The sequence below is a fragment of the Rattus norvegicus genome, chromosome X, assembly GCF_021556685.1.
Source record: "Rattus norvegicus strain SHRSP/BbbUtx chromosome X, alternate assembly SHRSP_T2T, whole genome shotgun sequence".
Taxonomy (NCBI): domain Eukaryota; kingdom Metazoa; phylum Chordata; class Mammalia; order Rodentia; family Muridae; genus Rattus; species Rattus norvegicus.
The window spans coordinates 141,983,975-142,001,378 of NC_141554.1; the positions used below are offsets into that span (position 1 = coordinate 141,983,975).

Sequence of the window (17,404 nt, forward strand, 5' to 3'; positions counted from 1 at the left end):
TGAGCATCATGCATTGATAATAAAGAGAAATACATATATTTGATATTTAAAGATGAGAAACACAATGAATGCCTTTTCGGCTTTGACGGATGAAATTCTGAATGGTTTGACAGGAATGGATTTAAAGGAAATAGACACCTTGTCATTTACTGGTATTGCAATATTTATTCTTGAAAGACAGAGCCCTAGATAAAAAATTCCCTACCTCACACCAGTGAGAATGGCTAAGATCAAAAACTCAGGTGACAGAAAATGCTGGTGAGGATGTGGAGAAAGAGGAACACTCTTGTTGGTGGGTTTGCAGACTGGTACAATCATTCTGGAAATCAGTCTGGAGGTTCCTCAGAAAATTGGACATTGACCTACCTGAGGACCCAGCTATACCTCTCTTGGGCATATACCCAAAAGATGCCCCAACATATAAAAAAGACACGTGCTCCACTATGTTCATAGCAGCCTTATTTATAATAGCCAGAAGCTGGAAAGAACCCAGATGCCCTTCAACAGAGGAATGGATACAGAAAATGTGGTACATCTACACAATGGAATATTACTCAGCTATCAAAAACAATGACTTTATGAAATTCATAGGCAAATGGTTGGAACTGAAAAATATCATCCTGAGTGAGGTAACCCAATCACAGAAAAACACACATGGTATGCACTCACTGATAAGTGGCTATTAGCCCAAATGCTTGAATTACCCTAGATGCACAGAAAACATGAAACTCAAGATGGATGATCAAAATGTGAATGCTTCACTCCTTCTTTAAAAGGGGAACAAGAATATCCTTGGCAGGGAATAGAGAGGCAAAGATTAAAACAGACACAGAAGGAACACCCATTCAGAGCCTGCTCCACATGTGGCCCATACATATACAGCCATCCAATTAGACAAGATGGATGATGCAAAGAAGTGCAGACCGACAGGAGCAGGATGTAGATCGCTCCTGAGAGACACAGCCAGAATACAGCAAACACAGAGGCGAATGCCAGCAGCAAACCACTGAACTGAGTATAGGACCCCCGTTGAAGGAATCAGAGAAAGAACTGAAAGAGCTTGAAAGGGCTCGAGACCCCATATGAACAACAATGCCAAGCAACCAGAGCTTCCAGGGACTAAGCCACTACCTAAAGACTATACATGGACTGACCCTGGGCTCCGACCTCATAGGTAGCAATGAATATCCTAGTAAGAGCACCAGTGGAAGGGGAAGCCCTTGGTCCTGCTAAGACTGAACCCCCAGTGAACTAGATTGTTGGGGAGGGGGCGGCAATGGGGGGAGGATGGGGAGGGGAACACCCATAAAGAAGGGGGGGGAAGGGGTTAGGGGGATGTTGGCCCAGAAACCAGGAAAGGGAATAACTTTCGAAATGTAAATAAGAAATACTCAAGTTAATTAAAAAAAATTCCTTGCCTTAGAAAAGAGAATACAAATAACACTAGAACTAAAGGTTGAGGATTTTATAGGTAAAGATATGCAACAGAAAGAGTAAAATAAAGGTTGGTGACAGGAGCTGGAAGAAACACTAGAAAAAAAGATGCAACAAATCACAGATCAGACTGGACCGAACAACAAGGAGATAGAAATAAAATTTGGAAGCAAAGTCTAGAGGATAAGTTACTAAAGCTAGCAAATCAAAATATGGGAGATGCTGCAATATCAAAATTACAACATAAAAAGAAGGTAAGATTATGGAAGCAGGGTCTAGAAGAGAAGATACAGGAAATTATAGAGCAACATGAACAACAGAAAGAAAAATTTATGACTTGGCAATGTAGCCTAGAGGAAAGACTAGAATTGAAGACACGTGAAATAATGAGGATCAGAAGCAAGACTTGGAGAATAACCTTTTAAAATTATTCAACATAAAATGGATAGCAGAATATCAGAGTTGCACTATAACAAGAAGATTAAAATGTGGAGGCAGAACCTTGAGCAGAGAACATAGGAACTCAAGGAACAGGAGGAGTGACAAAAGTAGAAATGTGAAGCATGGACACAACTTAAGGGAGGAATTTAGAATCTCAATTGAGGAAAATACACAGGTAGAAATAGAAGATAAAATTAGAGAAAACCAACCTAAGGTTATTAGGAAACAAACTTTAGTCTATCCAGTTAGTGTACAACAAAGACCCCCAGACGATGATCATCCACAGGGTTATCAGGAATTTGAATGGCAACCCATGGATGTGTTAGAACTGAGGAAATTTAAGAAAAGTGTCACTAATTTTGGAATGCATTCACCATTTATAATACGAATTCTGACTTCTTGGACTATTAAAAATAGAATAAACCCACAAGACTTGAAGGATATGGCAAAAGCAATACTAGAACCTGAATCACATTTACAATGGTTCTCATGGTGGAAAGAAGAGGTGAGGAAGATAGCATGACAAAATAGAGCCAGGGGTAGAAAGATTTCCACAGATCAACTCCTTGGTGAAGGTCACTTTGCTGAGGTAGAGGTGCAGGCTGTATATGATGAAGGAACTGTGGCACTGTGTCGATTGTCAGCCTTAAAGACCTGGGACAAAGGCACAGAATCAGGGAAAAGGCTTGAACCATTCGATCAAGTCATACAAGGTCCAAAGGAAAATTTCCCTGACTTTTTTTTGCAAAGGCTAACCCTTAGCTGTGGAAAGGAGTGTGTCAGATCAACAGCAAGAAAGGCAGTAATTGTCTTTAGCCTTTCAAAATGTGAATACTGAATGCAAGGAAGTAAAACTGCATACAGGTCTTATACAGTCTGCCAGGGCCTCTGGCACAAGGTAATAATGAAATTGACCAGCTACTGATAGGAAGTGCACGAAAGGCTTCAGAATTCCATAAAACATATTAACAGCAATGATTTAAAGAAAGAAGTCTTTACCACTTGGCAACAAGCCAAGGAAATTGTGAGGCAAAGTCCTATTTGCTCATTATATAACCAAACTCCACTACCTACAGGAACTAGCCCTCAGGGTACCCAAAGAAATAAAATTTGGCAGATGAATGTCTTCCATTTTACAGAGTTTGGTAAACTGAAATATGTGCACCATACTACAGACACATACTCAGGATTTCAATGGGCAACTGCCTTAGTGTCAGAAAAAGCCGATTCTGTAATTTGTTAGAAATTATGGCCATTATGGTAATACCCCTACAAATTAAAATGGACAACAGTTCAGTGTATATCTCTAATGAGGTGAAATATAAAACATGTTACAGGCATATCACACAATCCTACAGGACAAGCGATTGTGGAGAGATCTAATCGCACTCTAAAGGAGATGTTTAACAGGCAAAGGGGGACAAAAAAATGCCCCAAAGATAGATTACATAGTACTTTATTAACCTTAAATTCTAAATGCTAATGAACAAAACACTAGAGCTGCTGAAAGACATTGAATTGTAAAAAATCAGAAACAAAAACAAAAAGACCACTACTGAATGAAACCAGCCTGTTTACATTAAGGATATTCTGACATCTGAATGGGAAATGGGAAATGTGTTATACTGGGGGAGGGATTATGCATATGTTTCCACAGGAAAAGAAAAGGTAAGGGTTCCTTCCAAGTTGATAAAAACCAGACATAACCAAGGGAGACCTCCTGAAGACCTCAGTGATGGAGAAGAAAAGGGAGGCTAACATAATCAACAAAATAGGTGATATATATGTGGAGATGTTTATGTCTCTGTATGTGGAGACAGCTCTGGAATCGGCTGAGACGAAAATGTCTATACACAGCCAATAACATTTATTGGGTACAAATTTCTCATGACTTGTTATTACATGCATCCTTTAAGATGGTATGTATACAAAGTTATATTGCAGTTTGATTATGTGATCAAAATAACCTGAAGAAAGGCAGTCATCTTTCTTTGTTGGTCTTCATTAACCAATCTGTGCGCCCTGCACACCCCCATGTGATTGCCTTTACAGAACTCTATGATGCCTTAAAGTTTTGTGTGCTGCAGGATGAAAGAAGAGAAAGACAGCCCTGAAAAGATCCACACTCTGGGATGCTGAGATTCTGAGCCCTTCCATTCAGGCTCTGTGTTTGATCCTACCTCAACTACATTGAAACAACTTCTTTTAAAGACTTGCTTCAGAACTTTTCCAGAATTGCTAGCTTCCCTATCCAGTCATTTAGACTGTCATAGTCAAGATGTCAGCTAAGCAATGAACTTTCTCCGCACAGAGTGACTGGAAGGCAAATGATGCCAGCTAGCTCTCTTTTGACAAAGCCAATTTTCCTATTTCCCTTTGGACACCCAGAAGGGAATTCTTTCCCCCAATTCAACTGGAAGCAGACAAAAGATCATATGTTGGGGTGAATGGTTCTGGTTATTTTACAAATTATATATATATATATATATATATATATGTTGTCATTTTCAGGGATACTTTATAAATGTAGTTTTGAACAGGGAGAGAACTAGAGAGCTTAGACTCGGGGATTGCTACCTTTCCTTTCCTCTTCTTTCTTTTTAGGTAAAGGAGGGAGGGTGGAAGAGAAAGGAGGGGATATAGTAACATAGAAATTAGAGAAATAGGCAACTAGGAATAGGCTATTAAATTTACTCTTGCATAGCTATATCTTCCATTGATAGAAACCTTTATAATTGTTACAAAGTTAAAGTTATAATTTTTGACATTGGTACATAATTTATTTTGATTTATTGTGATACAGATTTAAGGTTTTCATTAGTATACATTTCTTCTATTGATACAAAGAGTTAAGAACGCAAAGCTTAGACCCAGTCCTTCTATAGCTACTATTACAAACTGTTTTTAAGTGTTTAAGCAATACGAGTCAAGGGTCAGATAGCAAACTCATGGTTCTGAGTTAATTAAAAGGGTGTTTTGAGATATTTTTATTAGAGAAGGCTGAGAGTATTTAAGGCTTAACAATTCAGATATACTTTGCATAAATAGTTTTAAAAATGCCAGAGATCCGCAGAATGTGACATTTAATATTACTTGATCATTTGATACTGACATATCTGCTCCTGACAGCACCCCCTTTCTTCTGTTCAAAGAAGGTACTGAGCGCCTTTACCTCTAGGCAAGGTTGTTTATCCTGGCAAGGTAGCCACTGGGCAGAAATTGTCTATTTCTTCTACAAACCTATACTGTCCATAAGAGGACACAAGACACGGATAGTTGACAGCTTAGTTCTGCTGAGACAGAATAATTTCTGTTTCACAAGGTCTGTCGGTCGATCCTGGGTCAGAAGGCTACAGATCGGTGCTTCAAAGTGTTGCGGACTGAGGAACTATCCAGGTGATCAGATGTTTCTATAAATTGGTTAAGTTTTGGAAGCTGTGCTTTGTGCTCCATATATTTTCAGGTAATATCTAAGTCATTCTTGGATTTCTGACAGGGTTGAAGATTGGATGTAGTCTCATAGCTAACCCAAATTGTTTAGCATTGAGGGAGATGACATAGATTTGAGAAGATGGTTTTCACATGGTATACAATCTAAAACCAGGGCATAATTCATGTTTAGAATTAAGCCCTTTCAAGTTAGATGGATGTCAGAGTGTTTTATCTAATTGACAGATGGTTGGACTGGATGTCATTTTTACCTCATACTGTGTAATTTACTTGTCATAATTCTTTTTCAATTATATCTGAGAGAAGAGTTTTTATTGGACAAAAAAGGTGAGATCGATAGGAATTTCCCTTATCTGATTGGCTAATAAAGATGACAAATGGCCAATCAGGGGTGAAAATGAGGAGGCAGGTTTTCTGGGCAAGACAGGAAGAGAAGGGGAGGAGTTGAAGTTGGAGGAGATGGTGGACAGAGGAGGACAGAAGGAGAGAAATTGGAAGGAAGATGGAGCAGAAGCGCATGGTCTGGAGAAACTGCAAGTAGCAGAATTTCTTAGCTGGGGAAGAAAGTGGTGTAGAAACATATCTGCCCAATATAGGTGTGCAGTTTGTAAATATACAAGTGAGTTGTATTTTCCTTGCAAGGGCTTATTGGGGTTGGAAATTTACTGCAACAGCTTGCTTGCTTGTTTTGAGTTTATAATATAATTACAGCCTTTCATCCTTCCCTTTTCTGCCTCCAACAACTCCCATGTACTCTTTCCCACCTCTGCTGTTTTTCAAATTCATGACCTTTTCCTTTAATTGTTGTTATATATACACCCACATATATGTGTATGTGTAATCCTAAATGCATAAATATCTACTCAGTCCATATAAGTATAATGTGGGCTGCCCATGTGGTATTGGATAACCTATTGGTATGCTTTTCCCCAGGGAAAACTATTTCTCCAGGTCTCAGCACTCCTTGGTTGTCTATAGTTTTTCATGTAGGGCTGAGGCCTCATAGGCTTTCCTCTTTCCACATTAGCATGTGTATTGGTCTTCTCCATGGTCAACTCATGTTTAGGCAGCCACACTGGTGAGACTTCATGGGTGTAGATTCTTAGAATTTTAAGAAAATCTCTGGCTCTTAGAATCTTTCCTCATCCTTTCTTATTTTAAATTTTATTTTTGATAATGTAATTATGACATTTTTCTCTTCTCTTTCTTCCCTCCAAACTCTCCCATATACCCATTCCCACTCTCTTTAAGATTCACTACCTTTTCCCCCTAATTGTTATTGAATGCATATATGGTCAGCCCTGAAAACACACACACACACACACACACACACACACACACACACACACACACACACATTAACCTTATACTGACTGAGAAGTTTATGTATATACATATACGTAAATATGTATTTTTAGACGTATTTAATTTTATGTGTGTGGATGTTTTACTGGCATGCATACATGTGTGTGCCTGGTGCCCATGAAGGCCAGAAGAAGGTGTTGGATCCCCCCAGAACTGGAATTAGAATGGTTTTAGCCACCATGTGGGTGCTGAGAATCAAACCCAGGTCCTCTGCAAGAGCAAAGTACTCCTCACTTCTGGGCCATCTCTCCAGCTCTCTCACTTATATTGAGTACCATCTCATACAAGCTCAGGCTGGTCTCAAACTCACTATGTAGCTAAGGATAACCATGAGTTTCTTATCTTCTTGCCTATACATCCTGAGCATTGAGATCACAGGCATGTACTACCATGCCTGCTTTATGTGGGGTAAGGATTGGACTCAGGGCTTTATGCATACTAATCCAGCACTCCCATCCCATTTTTATGGTTTTCATGGAGGAAGAAAGGGTTTCACTCTGTAGCCCAAGCAAGGCCTGTGTAATCAACTTTGGCCTTGTGTTCTTGCAGTCGTCCTGCTTCAGCTTCCCAAGGTGTGGGGTTATAAGCGTGAGCTTCCACATCCAGCTATCCAAAAGAGCTTGAGGAACTTTTGTGAACTGGCTGTACCATGTGAAGACTTTTGCTTCTATATTGATAAAAAGTAGAGGTGCCTCTGGGACACTGCTGATATGTGCAGGGTGTCACAGAACTTAAACAGCAATAAAGGGAAAAACTCACATCTTCCTTGTCTGCTACTAAGATCTTCAGTGAGATTTTATTTCCAGGGTTAACGCTGCAGAACTACTTCAACTTAGTATATCTTAAACTGTGGGCATAGGCAATGGCTTGACTGTTTACCGTAACACCAGACAGTTGTTTAAGGAGTTTGTGTGTACTTCAGCAAAGTGGCTGGGTATAAAATTAACTCAAATAAATCAGTAGCCTTCCTCTACACAAAAGAGAAACAAGCCGAGAAAGAAATTAGGGAAACGACACCCTTCATTATAGATCCAAATAATATAAAGTACCTCAGTGTGACTTTAACCAAGCAAGTAAATTATCTGTACAATAAGAACTTCAAGACTCTGAAGAAAGAAATTGAAGAAGACCTCAGAAGATGGAAAGATCTCCCATGCTCATGGATTGGCAGGATTAATATAGTAAAAATGGCCATTCTACCAAAAGCGATCTACAGATTCAATGCAATCCCCATCAAAATACCAATCCAATTCTTCAAAGAGTTAGACAGAACAATTTGCAAATTCATCTGGAATAACAAAAAGCGCAGGATAGCTAAAATTATCCTCAACACTAAAAGGACTTCAGGGGGAATCACTATCCCTGAACTCAAGCAGTATTACAGAGCAATAGTGATAAAAACTGCATGGTATTGGTACAGAGACAGACAGATAGACCAATGGAATAGAATTGAAGACCCAGAAATGAACCCACACACCCATGGGCACTTGTTTTTTGACAAAGGAGCCAAAACCATCCAATGGAAAAAAGATAGCATTTTCAGCAAATGGTGCTGGTTCAACCGGAGGTCAACATGTAGAAGAATGCAGATCGATCCATGCTTATCACCCTGTACAAAGCTTAAGTCCAAGTGGATCAAGGACCTCCACATCAAACCAGATACACTCAAACTAATAGAAGAAAAACTGGGGCAGCATCTCGAACACATGGGCACTGGAAAAATTTCCTGAACAAAACACCAATGGCTTATGCTCTAAGATCAAGGATCGACAAATGGGATCTCATAAAACTGCAAAGTTTCTGTAAGGCAAAGGACACTATGGTTAGGAGAAAACGGCAACCAACAGATTGGGAAAAGATCTTTACCAATCCTACAACAGATAGAGGCCTTATATCCAAAATATACAAAGAACTCAAGAAGTTAGACCACAGGGAGACAAATAACCCTATTAAAAAATGGGGCTCAGAGCTAAACAAACAATTCACAGCTGAGGAATGCTGAATGGCTGAGAAACACCTAAAGAAATGTTCAACATCTTTAGTCATAAGGGAAATGCAAATCAAAACAACCCTGAGATTTCACCTCACACCAGTGAGAATGGCTAAGATCAAAAACTCAGGTGACAGCAAATGCTGGCGAGGATGTGGAGAAAGAGGAACACTCCTCCATTGTTGGTGGGATTGCAGACTGGTACAACCATTCTGGAAATCAGTCTGGAGGTTCCTCAGAAAATTGGACATTGAACTGCCTGAGGATCCAGCTATACCTCTCTTGGGCATATACCCAAAAGATGCCCCAACATATAAAAAAGACACGTACTAGGGTTGGGGATTTAGCTCAGTGGCAGAGCGCTTGCCTAGCAAGCGCAAGGCCCTGGGTTCGATCCCCAGCTCCAAAAAAACAAAAAAAAAACCAAAAAAAAAAAAACATGTGCTCCACTATGTTCATAGCAGCCTTATTTATAATAGCCAGAAGCTGGAAAGAACCCAGATGCCCTTCCACAGAGGAATTGATACAGAAAATGTGGTACATCTACACAATGGAATATTACTCAGCTATCAAAAACAATGACTTTATGAAATTCATAGGCAAATGGTTGGAACTGGAAAATATCATCCTGAGTGAGGTAACCCAATCACAGAAAAACACACATGGTATGCACTCATTGATAAGTGGCTATTAGCCCAAACGCTTGAATTACCCTAGATGCCTAGAACAAATGAAACTCAAGACGGAAGATCAAAATGTGAATGCTTCACTCCTTCTTTAAAAGGGGAACAAGAATACCCTTGGCAGGGAATAGAGAGGCAAAGATTAAAACAGACACAGAAGGAACACCCACTCAGAGCCTGCTCCACATGTGGCTCATACATATACAGCCACCCAATTAGACAAGATGGATGAAGCAAAGAAGTGCAGGCCGACAGGAGCCGGATGTAGATCGCTCCTGAGAGACACAGCCAGAATACAGCAAATACAGAGGCGAATGCCAGCAGCAAACCACTGAACTGAGAATGGAACCCCCGTTGAAGGAATCAGAGAAAGAACTCGAAGAGCTTGAAGGAGCTCGAGACCCCTTATGAACAACAATGCCAAGCAACCAGAGCTTCCAGGGACTAAGCCACTACCTAAGGACTATACATGGACTGACCCTGAACTCTGACCTCATAGGTAGCAATGAATATTCTAGTAAGATCACCAGTGTAAGGGGAAGCCCTTGGTCCTGCTAAGACTGAACCCCCAGTGAAAGTGATTGTTGGAGGGAGGGCGGCAATGGGGGGGAGGATGGGGAGGGGAACACCCATAAAGAAGGGGAGTGGGAGGGATTAGGGGGATGTTGGCCCGGAAACCGGGAAAGGGAATAACACTCGAAATGTAAATAAGAAACACTCAAGTTAATAAAAAAATGGTAATAACCAAAAAAAAAAAAAGGAGTTTGTGTGTGCTGGTATATGTTCCTATACCTGGGTACACATGTGAGCATGCACATGCAAATGAGTTTATGTACTTTTAGAGGCCAGAGGTCAGCCTCTAATGTTACTCCTCTAAAGCCTTGTTTTGTTTTGAGATGGGATCTCTCGCTGGGACCTGGGCCTCAGTGATTAGAGTCAGCTGATTGGCTACCAACCCCCAGCGATACCCCTCATCTCTGCCTTCTCAGAGCTAGAATTACTAGCATACACTACCATTCCCAGCTTTTACACAGGCACTAGCAAACAAACAAAGATCCTTCTGCTGCATGGTAAGCTCTTTACTGACTGAGTTTTCTCCCCAGCCCTTATTCATGCTTTTTGAAACCTAGCCCATGTAACCTAAGCTGGTCTGGAATTGCTAAGTGTTCCAGGAAGAATGGTTTCAACATTTGCATCAATCATCCTGCAGTAGACCACATCACGTCGGGGCTACACGCATGCACCACAAAACCTGGTATTTATTCATGACACTAGGGCATTGAAGCAAGGGAAAGAGGGTATAGTGGAGTAGAATGGCCCCAGATAACAAGCCATCATTCTTTCTCAGGTACTAGCAGTCTTTGTGGGCTCTAGCAGGAGTTAACTTGGGATTTATCATTTTCTATCTAGACAGGCCAAAGTTCATGATGACAAATCTCCTTAAAGAGCCTGTCCCATAATCCCCAGGGAATAGGTGGTCGGAGAGGAAGGATATCACCTTTAACTTCTATCATAAACTAGTAGTAGAAATAGCTCAGACTCTAGGGCCTGGCATCTACATGGAGGCTCAGGTGATCTCACCTGTTTCCCACTTGTACAAACCGCATGTGTATAAATTTAACAAAGTGCACATCTATGTACTGTAGACCAGGTGGCTTAAACAATGCAAAATTGTTTTGAAATAGATTGCTGTTACGTGACCCCCAGTAGCCTTGAACTCACTGTGGGGCTTAGATGGCCTCAAACACATAATTACCTTGCTCTGGGTTTCTAAGTGCAAGCATAGGCACAAGCCACTACACCTGGTGTGGTGGTTTGAAAATGCTTGGCCTAGGGAGTGGCACTATTAGGATGTGTGACCTTATTGGAGTAGGTGTGTCACTGTTGGTGTGAGACCCTTCTCACAGCTGCCTGGAAGCCAGTCTTCTCCCAGTGGCCTTCAGATGAAGATGTAGAACTTTCAGTTCCTCCTGCACCATGCCTACCTGGATACTACTAGGCTCCTGCCTTGATGATAATGGACTGAGCCTCTGAACCTGTAAGCCAGCCCCAATTAGATTTCGTCCTTTATAAGAGTTGCCTTGATCATGGTGTGTCTCTTCACAGCAGTGAAAATTCTAATGAAAACACCTGGCTAGAATTTACTTTTGTACATATGGGGTGTCAAAGAGGAAGGTCTGAGCAGAGGTGATCTCTCTAACAGACTCGCCTTGGTTTGTCTCCACACAATCTTTTCTGTGTATGCATCTGTGTACTATTTTTCTCTCCTCAGCTGTCAACAGACAGGGCTACCCTAATGATTGCCAGATCTCCAAATAAATCCAGAGTTTAAGACTCATCTACATTTGAATTTGAAGGGATAGAGTTCACCTTTTAAACAGATGGGTAGTCATTCCATGTCTGTGGAATTCCAAAAGGGCTTACTGAGTGCTGGGTGCCTTCTCAGCTAAGCTATGCATGCTAAAAACCCAAAGTCCCATCTCTAAAAACAGCAACTGTTTGATCTTTGAAGTTGTGTGAATTTTTGTTCACTAGACCTAGTGTAGGTAGATGTACAGACAAATGATGCTGTGGGCCTGGATTCCTCAATGTTCTGCCCTCAGGGCTTTCTCCCCCACGTATTCTGTAGGGCTTCTCTTCACACACTTTCCACCAAAGGGCCCTTGGTATTTTCTCTGTAGATACTGAATTGTATCAGGAGGGGGTATTTAGCTTAGATTTTGTATCTACTTCTTTTGTAAAACTTTCTCAGTTTGTGTAACTGAAATGCTTCAGTTTACCTTTTTATTTTTGAAATATGATCTTGTGTAGACCAGGCTGGCCTCAAACTCACTGTGTGGGTGAGACTGACTTTAAAGTGCTGCCCTTCCTGTCCCTGCCTCCTGAGTGTCAGGATTGCATGTGTTTGCTATCACAGTCAACATGGTGACTGATTTTTCTTTAAAGAAACTTTGATAGCAAGTGGGAAAGATGGCGCAGGCAGGTCTCTTGAAGCCTTCCTTTATCTAGCCTTCCCTTCACAGCAGGGCTACATATCACATAACTGTAGATCAGCATGCAAACAAAGAGATTGGCAGTACAATGGTTGTATAGAATTCTTCCGCCCTATCTCCTGTGTAGATAGATCTGCATGTACAGTACATTCAAGATACATTTTGGACAGGCTGACTCAGGCCTGAAATCTCAGGATTATTTGAGAGCTTGGGGCCAGCCTAGGCTGTGTATTAAGTTCCAGGCCAGTCCAAACAAACACAAAAACAAAACAAAGCACTTTAAAAGTCTATGACAAATAGGGGCTCTAATAACCTTTTTTTTTCCCAGAGCTGAGGACCGAACACAGGGCCTTGTGCTTGCTAGGAAAGCCTCAACCACTGAGCTAAATCCCCAACCCCTCTAATAACCTTTTTATAAATACTTTATGTACAGTTATATTCAAAGTCATGTTCATTTGAAATCTTCAAAAAATGTTCCTGTCTTTGTCCTGGTTCTGTTACTGTAAAGAGTCATCATGACCACAGCAACCCCTGTAAAAGAAAGCATTTAACTGAAGGCTTCTTTATAGTTTCAGACGGTTAGTTCATCATCACCATGACCATCACCACCACCACCATCACCATCACCACCACCACCATCACCATCACCACCACCACCACCACCACCACCACCATCATCATCATCATCATCATCATCATCATCATAGTTGGGAGCATGGTTGCATGCACACAGTCATAGCCCTGGAGCTGAGAGCTTTACATCCTGATCCACAGGCAGCAGAAGAGAACCTGGGCTGGGCATGGGCTTTTGAAACTTTGGAGCCCACCTCCAGTGATGAACTTCCTCCAATAAGTCTACACCTATTAATCCTGCTAATCCTTCTCAAACAATGCCCCTATCTGATAACTAAGCATTCAAAGATATGAACCAATGAGGGCCATTGTTATTCAAAGCACCAAACTGTTAATTTTGTATTTTTAATTCTTAATTCAGATGGGTCATAAAGCCTAAAAAGTTGCTTGAAGAATGTCAGGCATAGTGACTCACAGCTATCTGAGGCAGAAGAATCAACACAAGTCTGAAGCTAGGCTGGGCTACTGGGTGAGATCCTGTCTTAAAACAAATAAACCTCAACAAAACCAAACCCAGTATGTTGGTGTACACTCATAAATCCAGCACTTGTAGGCAGGCACAGGAGAACTAGGAGTTCAAGGCCAACCTGTTCTACATATTAAGTTAGAAGCTAGCTTGGAAAGTATATGAAACGTGCTCTAAATAAATCAAACCAAAGCAATAGCACATTCTCTGAAGACATCGCTGGGTCCTGTAATGTGAAATTGAACTCACTTGGCCCTCAAAATGATTTTCACTCCCCCAACTCCACCATTTAATCTACTTTTTCTGTGTTTGTCACAGGTGTCTTTTAGCATCTGATAATGCCTCATATACGTCAATACAAGCTACTTGCTTGTACTTTCTCTCTATTTCTTTATTAGCATTTTTATCTGGATACTACTTTAGTGTCAATTTATAATATGACTTTTTTTTAACCCTGATCCAAGTGTCACATATCTCAGGCTGAGCCTTGAACTCATTACATAGTTGAGGGTAACCTTCAGCTTCTCACCCTCCTGCCTCCATCTCCTGTGTTTGTCTGTTTGTTTTAGTGGTGGGGATAAAACCTACAGACTTGTATGCTGGTCAGTCAATATGCATCTGAGAATCGTCCCTAGCCCAAGCCATGACTTCTTGCATCCTCAGAATGCATAGAAAGGAAGCGGTTCCCGGGAATACATTTATAAGGATATTAATCTCACTGAGGAAGGAAATACCTACAACTTCCACAGGCTTCACTTCTTTATCACGTCTCATTGGTAATTTCCTTCTGAATTATAACCTTGTACTTACTGCTAATTTATCTGCAGGAGTAGTCTGGAAAGTACTAGGAATCTTATCATCAGGTTGGTATTCTCCAAGTGGTACTGTAGGTAACCTTCTTGTTTGTATGACATCATACTTTGAGTGGATAAATTGTTTTGCCTTCCACTGAGTGAGATACGGTGGCCTCTTAAACTCTCCAGCACAGAGACATGAGGTGAAATGAGCCTAACCACCAAATAAACATATTCCCACGGGTTGGGCAATAGACAAGATCGTAACTAGACTCAGTATGCATCCAGTGAAAATAATTCAAACCCATCGTGTTGTCCATAGCAATATGGAAAAATCATCATTTTTGTTAAGATAGCAAGTAAAAGAAGCTCTTGATGAATGGTTACATATGAGGGACTGTCAAGATGGCTCAGTGGGTAAGGACACTTGCCACCAAGCCTAACCACCTGCATTCTATCCTTAGACCCCCACAGTGAGAATAAGTTCCTTATAGTTGTTTCTTTCTTTTTTTGACAAGTGCATGGACACACACACACACACACACACACACACACACACACACACAGAATGAATAAATGATTCAATATAAAGAAAAACTTGAAAGGAGTTAAGAGCATATTGTCACCATGTGTATTATTGTAAATGTACCAATTAGAGTTCTAAACTACTACTCTTTCAGGACATAGCCATAGTTACTTGTCCTAACTACATGTAAAGTTTGCACATTCTACCCTGGGGTTATACCTTCAGTGGTATCTGCTCTGCAATCTGGATTACAGCATCTGTCCCTCAGACTAAAATTATACAGTTCCATGGCCAGCAGGATGGCTTGCCAACCCTGATGGTCTGAGTTCAATTTCTTCACATTGTGGAAGGAGAAAACCAACTCTTAGTTATCCTCTGACATGCAGCACGTATGTTCATGTGTATGATTATATCGTGTACAAACACACACACACACACACACAAACACACACCACAAAAATTAATAACAAGGTATTTTAAAAGGTAATTTCTTTAGTTCAGCCACCAGATGGCAGAGCTGCACAAGTTTAGAGACTGTTAGCTTCTCTAACAAAAGTATGCAACCTTTTCATGATACTCATAAACCAACAATCAAATTCAGCTGACAGTGCTACCTTGCATAGACACTCAGAATACTGTGTTAGTATCTTCATGTTATTGTGAATTTATTTTAAAGTAATTAAAAATCTAAAGTTTATACTTACCATCTTGTTTCTACTTTGTAACAAAGTCTTGTCAAAGTCTTTTTAAAGTACTAAATATTCTTTTATGAGATTCTTTTTCACTTTCTTCCTTTGAAAATTTCATATATGTAAATAGTGTGTCTTGAACATATTTACCCCTAATTCTTTCCTCCTGACCCCTCAGAGAACCCCAATTCCCTCCTCCAATTCTCCTCAAGTAACCCGAACTAGAGTACAAGCATAGAGGTCAGAATGCAACCCGGGAAAGTGGTTTTCTCCTTCCATTTTATGCATAGGTCCTGGGGGTACAATTCAGATTGTCAGGCCTTTGTGGCAAGCCCATTACCCACTGAGCTATCTGTCACCTCACCCCCTCCTTTTAAAAAATACTTTTACTAAGTTTTAAATTGTGCGTATATATTTGTATCTGTGCACATGAGTGAAGTTAGCAGAGGAAGCCAGGGGAAGCCAGAAGTGTTAGAATCCCTGGAGCTGGAGTGAAAGACAGTTTTGAGCTATATCTAATTGGATGCTTGGAATTGACCTTGTGGGTACTCAGGATTGAGTTAAGATCCCCTGGAGCTTGGGTCCTCCGTAAGAGCAGTATATGATCTTAATTAACCACTGAGCCATTTTTCCAGGCTATTCCTCTTTTGAGACAATGCCCTAGGTAGTTCAGGCCAGACTAATCTGTGTCTGATCTCGAGCTCCTAAGCCTCTTGCTTCCACTTTTGAAAGTGCTAGAAATAGAAGTGCAAAGGAACCATGCTTGGCTATGGGATGTTCTTTTCTAATGCTTAATTATTACTATTTTTTAATGTAAGGTCTGCAATAAAGTTGGTGGTAAAAATCCTTACAAACACAAGTCCCTGGCTTTATCCCCCAGCATAGAGAGAAAAAGTAAAATCCCAGGAAGGATGTTGGAGCGGGATTGTGAGTTGGAGGTTAAGCCTGAACTATACCAGAAACGTATCAGAAATCACTAACAGTAACAGTCAAAAACGTATAGGTAATATATAAATTGTCATGTTTAAGTTGTTTTGCATGTCAATAACCAGCTGCTTGGCTTAATGTACTAATTACTAAAAGAGGGATTGTAAGGACAATGTAATTTTTTGACTGGGGCACACACTTTCAAGTTGTTTTCCAGACAGAAAGACAAAGCTATTTCTAGCAGCCCTGTTAAAGGATTCTGTGCATGCTCTCTCCCTTGCAATATTAGTCCAACTTTGGAAGTTTGGAAGCTAAAATAAGCAAATTGCACCTGTCCAACAATCAAACCTATAGGGACCATCAGGTCTGCATTTTTGACACCAAGTTGGGTAAGCACTGGCAAGCCAGAAGTGGGCGAAGCAGCTATTCCTATTCTCATATTGGAAGGCCATGAGGGCGCCCCAAAACCAATGTAAACTGATAAGCTAGTAGTTATGGAAAAGTGCTGCAGAGGGGGAAAATGGGTTAGCACAGGGTCAGTGGCTATTGATAAGCAAGTTTTCCCTGAGCTCCTCTGCTACTGTGTTTCTTTGTACGTGAAGGGGAGTGGATACAAATGGAAGGGTACTGTACAGGACACTTGCAGCCCTAGTGCTGATATCCTACTTTCTGAAAAGGACACATTTAGTTCCTGCCCTCTCTCGCAGACGGCAATTCTGGAACTCTGAGGTCTGTCCATATTGTTTCTTCTCTCATCGCTCAACAGGACTACAGGTTCAGACTGACACCCAGAGCTAAGGTAAGCTTATTGGAAATGGAAACACAGAAATGATCTCTCTGGCCCCCAAACAGAACTGGGTCCATCTTCTTTGCATAGAATTGACAGCATATCTCATTGTGAATGCAGTGTGTGTCCTCATTGAGGAGCAATTAGAATAAACTAGGAAGTCTTTCAGCTGATGCTTGTTTTTTAAAGTATGACAGGACCTTTTGATGTCCCCAATGGACTAAAC

At 40.8% G+C, this 17,404-nt stretch overlaps 1 protein-coding gene across 2 annotated transcripts in view; it reads left to right on the forward strand.

Annotated features, from left to right (window-relative positions):
* The window catches only part of Etdc (embryonic testis differentiation homolog C), a 79,083-nt gene that overhangs the window by 52,704 nt on the left and 8,975 nt on the right, over positions 1–17,404 (forward strand). Inside the window, exon 1 of one of the 2 annotated variants that reach the window (XM_087601020.1) lies at positions 17,103–17,190. The exons of the other annotated variant lie outside the window; for it this stretch is intronic. The gene's annotated coding sequence lies outside the window, so the exon portion shown is untranslated. Of the gene's footprint in view, positions 1–17,102; positions 17,191–17,404 lie in introns of those variants that run through there. 2 annotated transcript variants of the gene reach the window in all.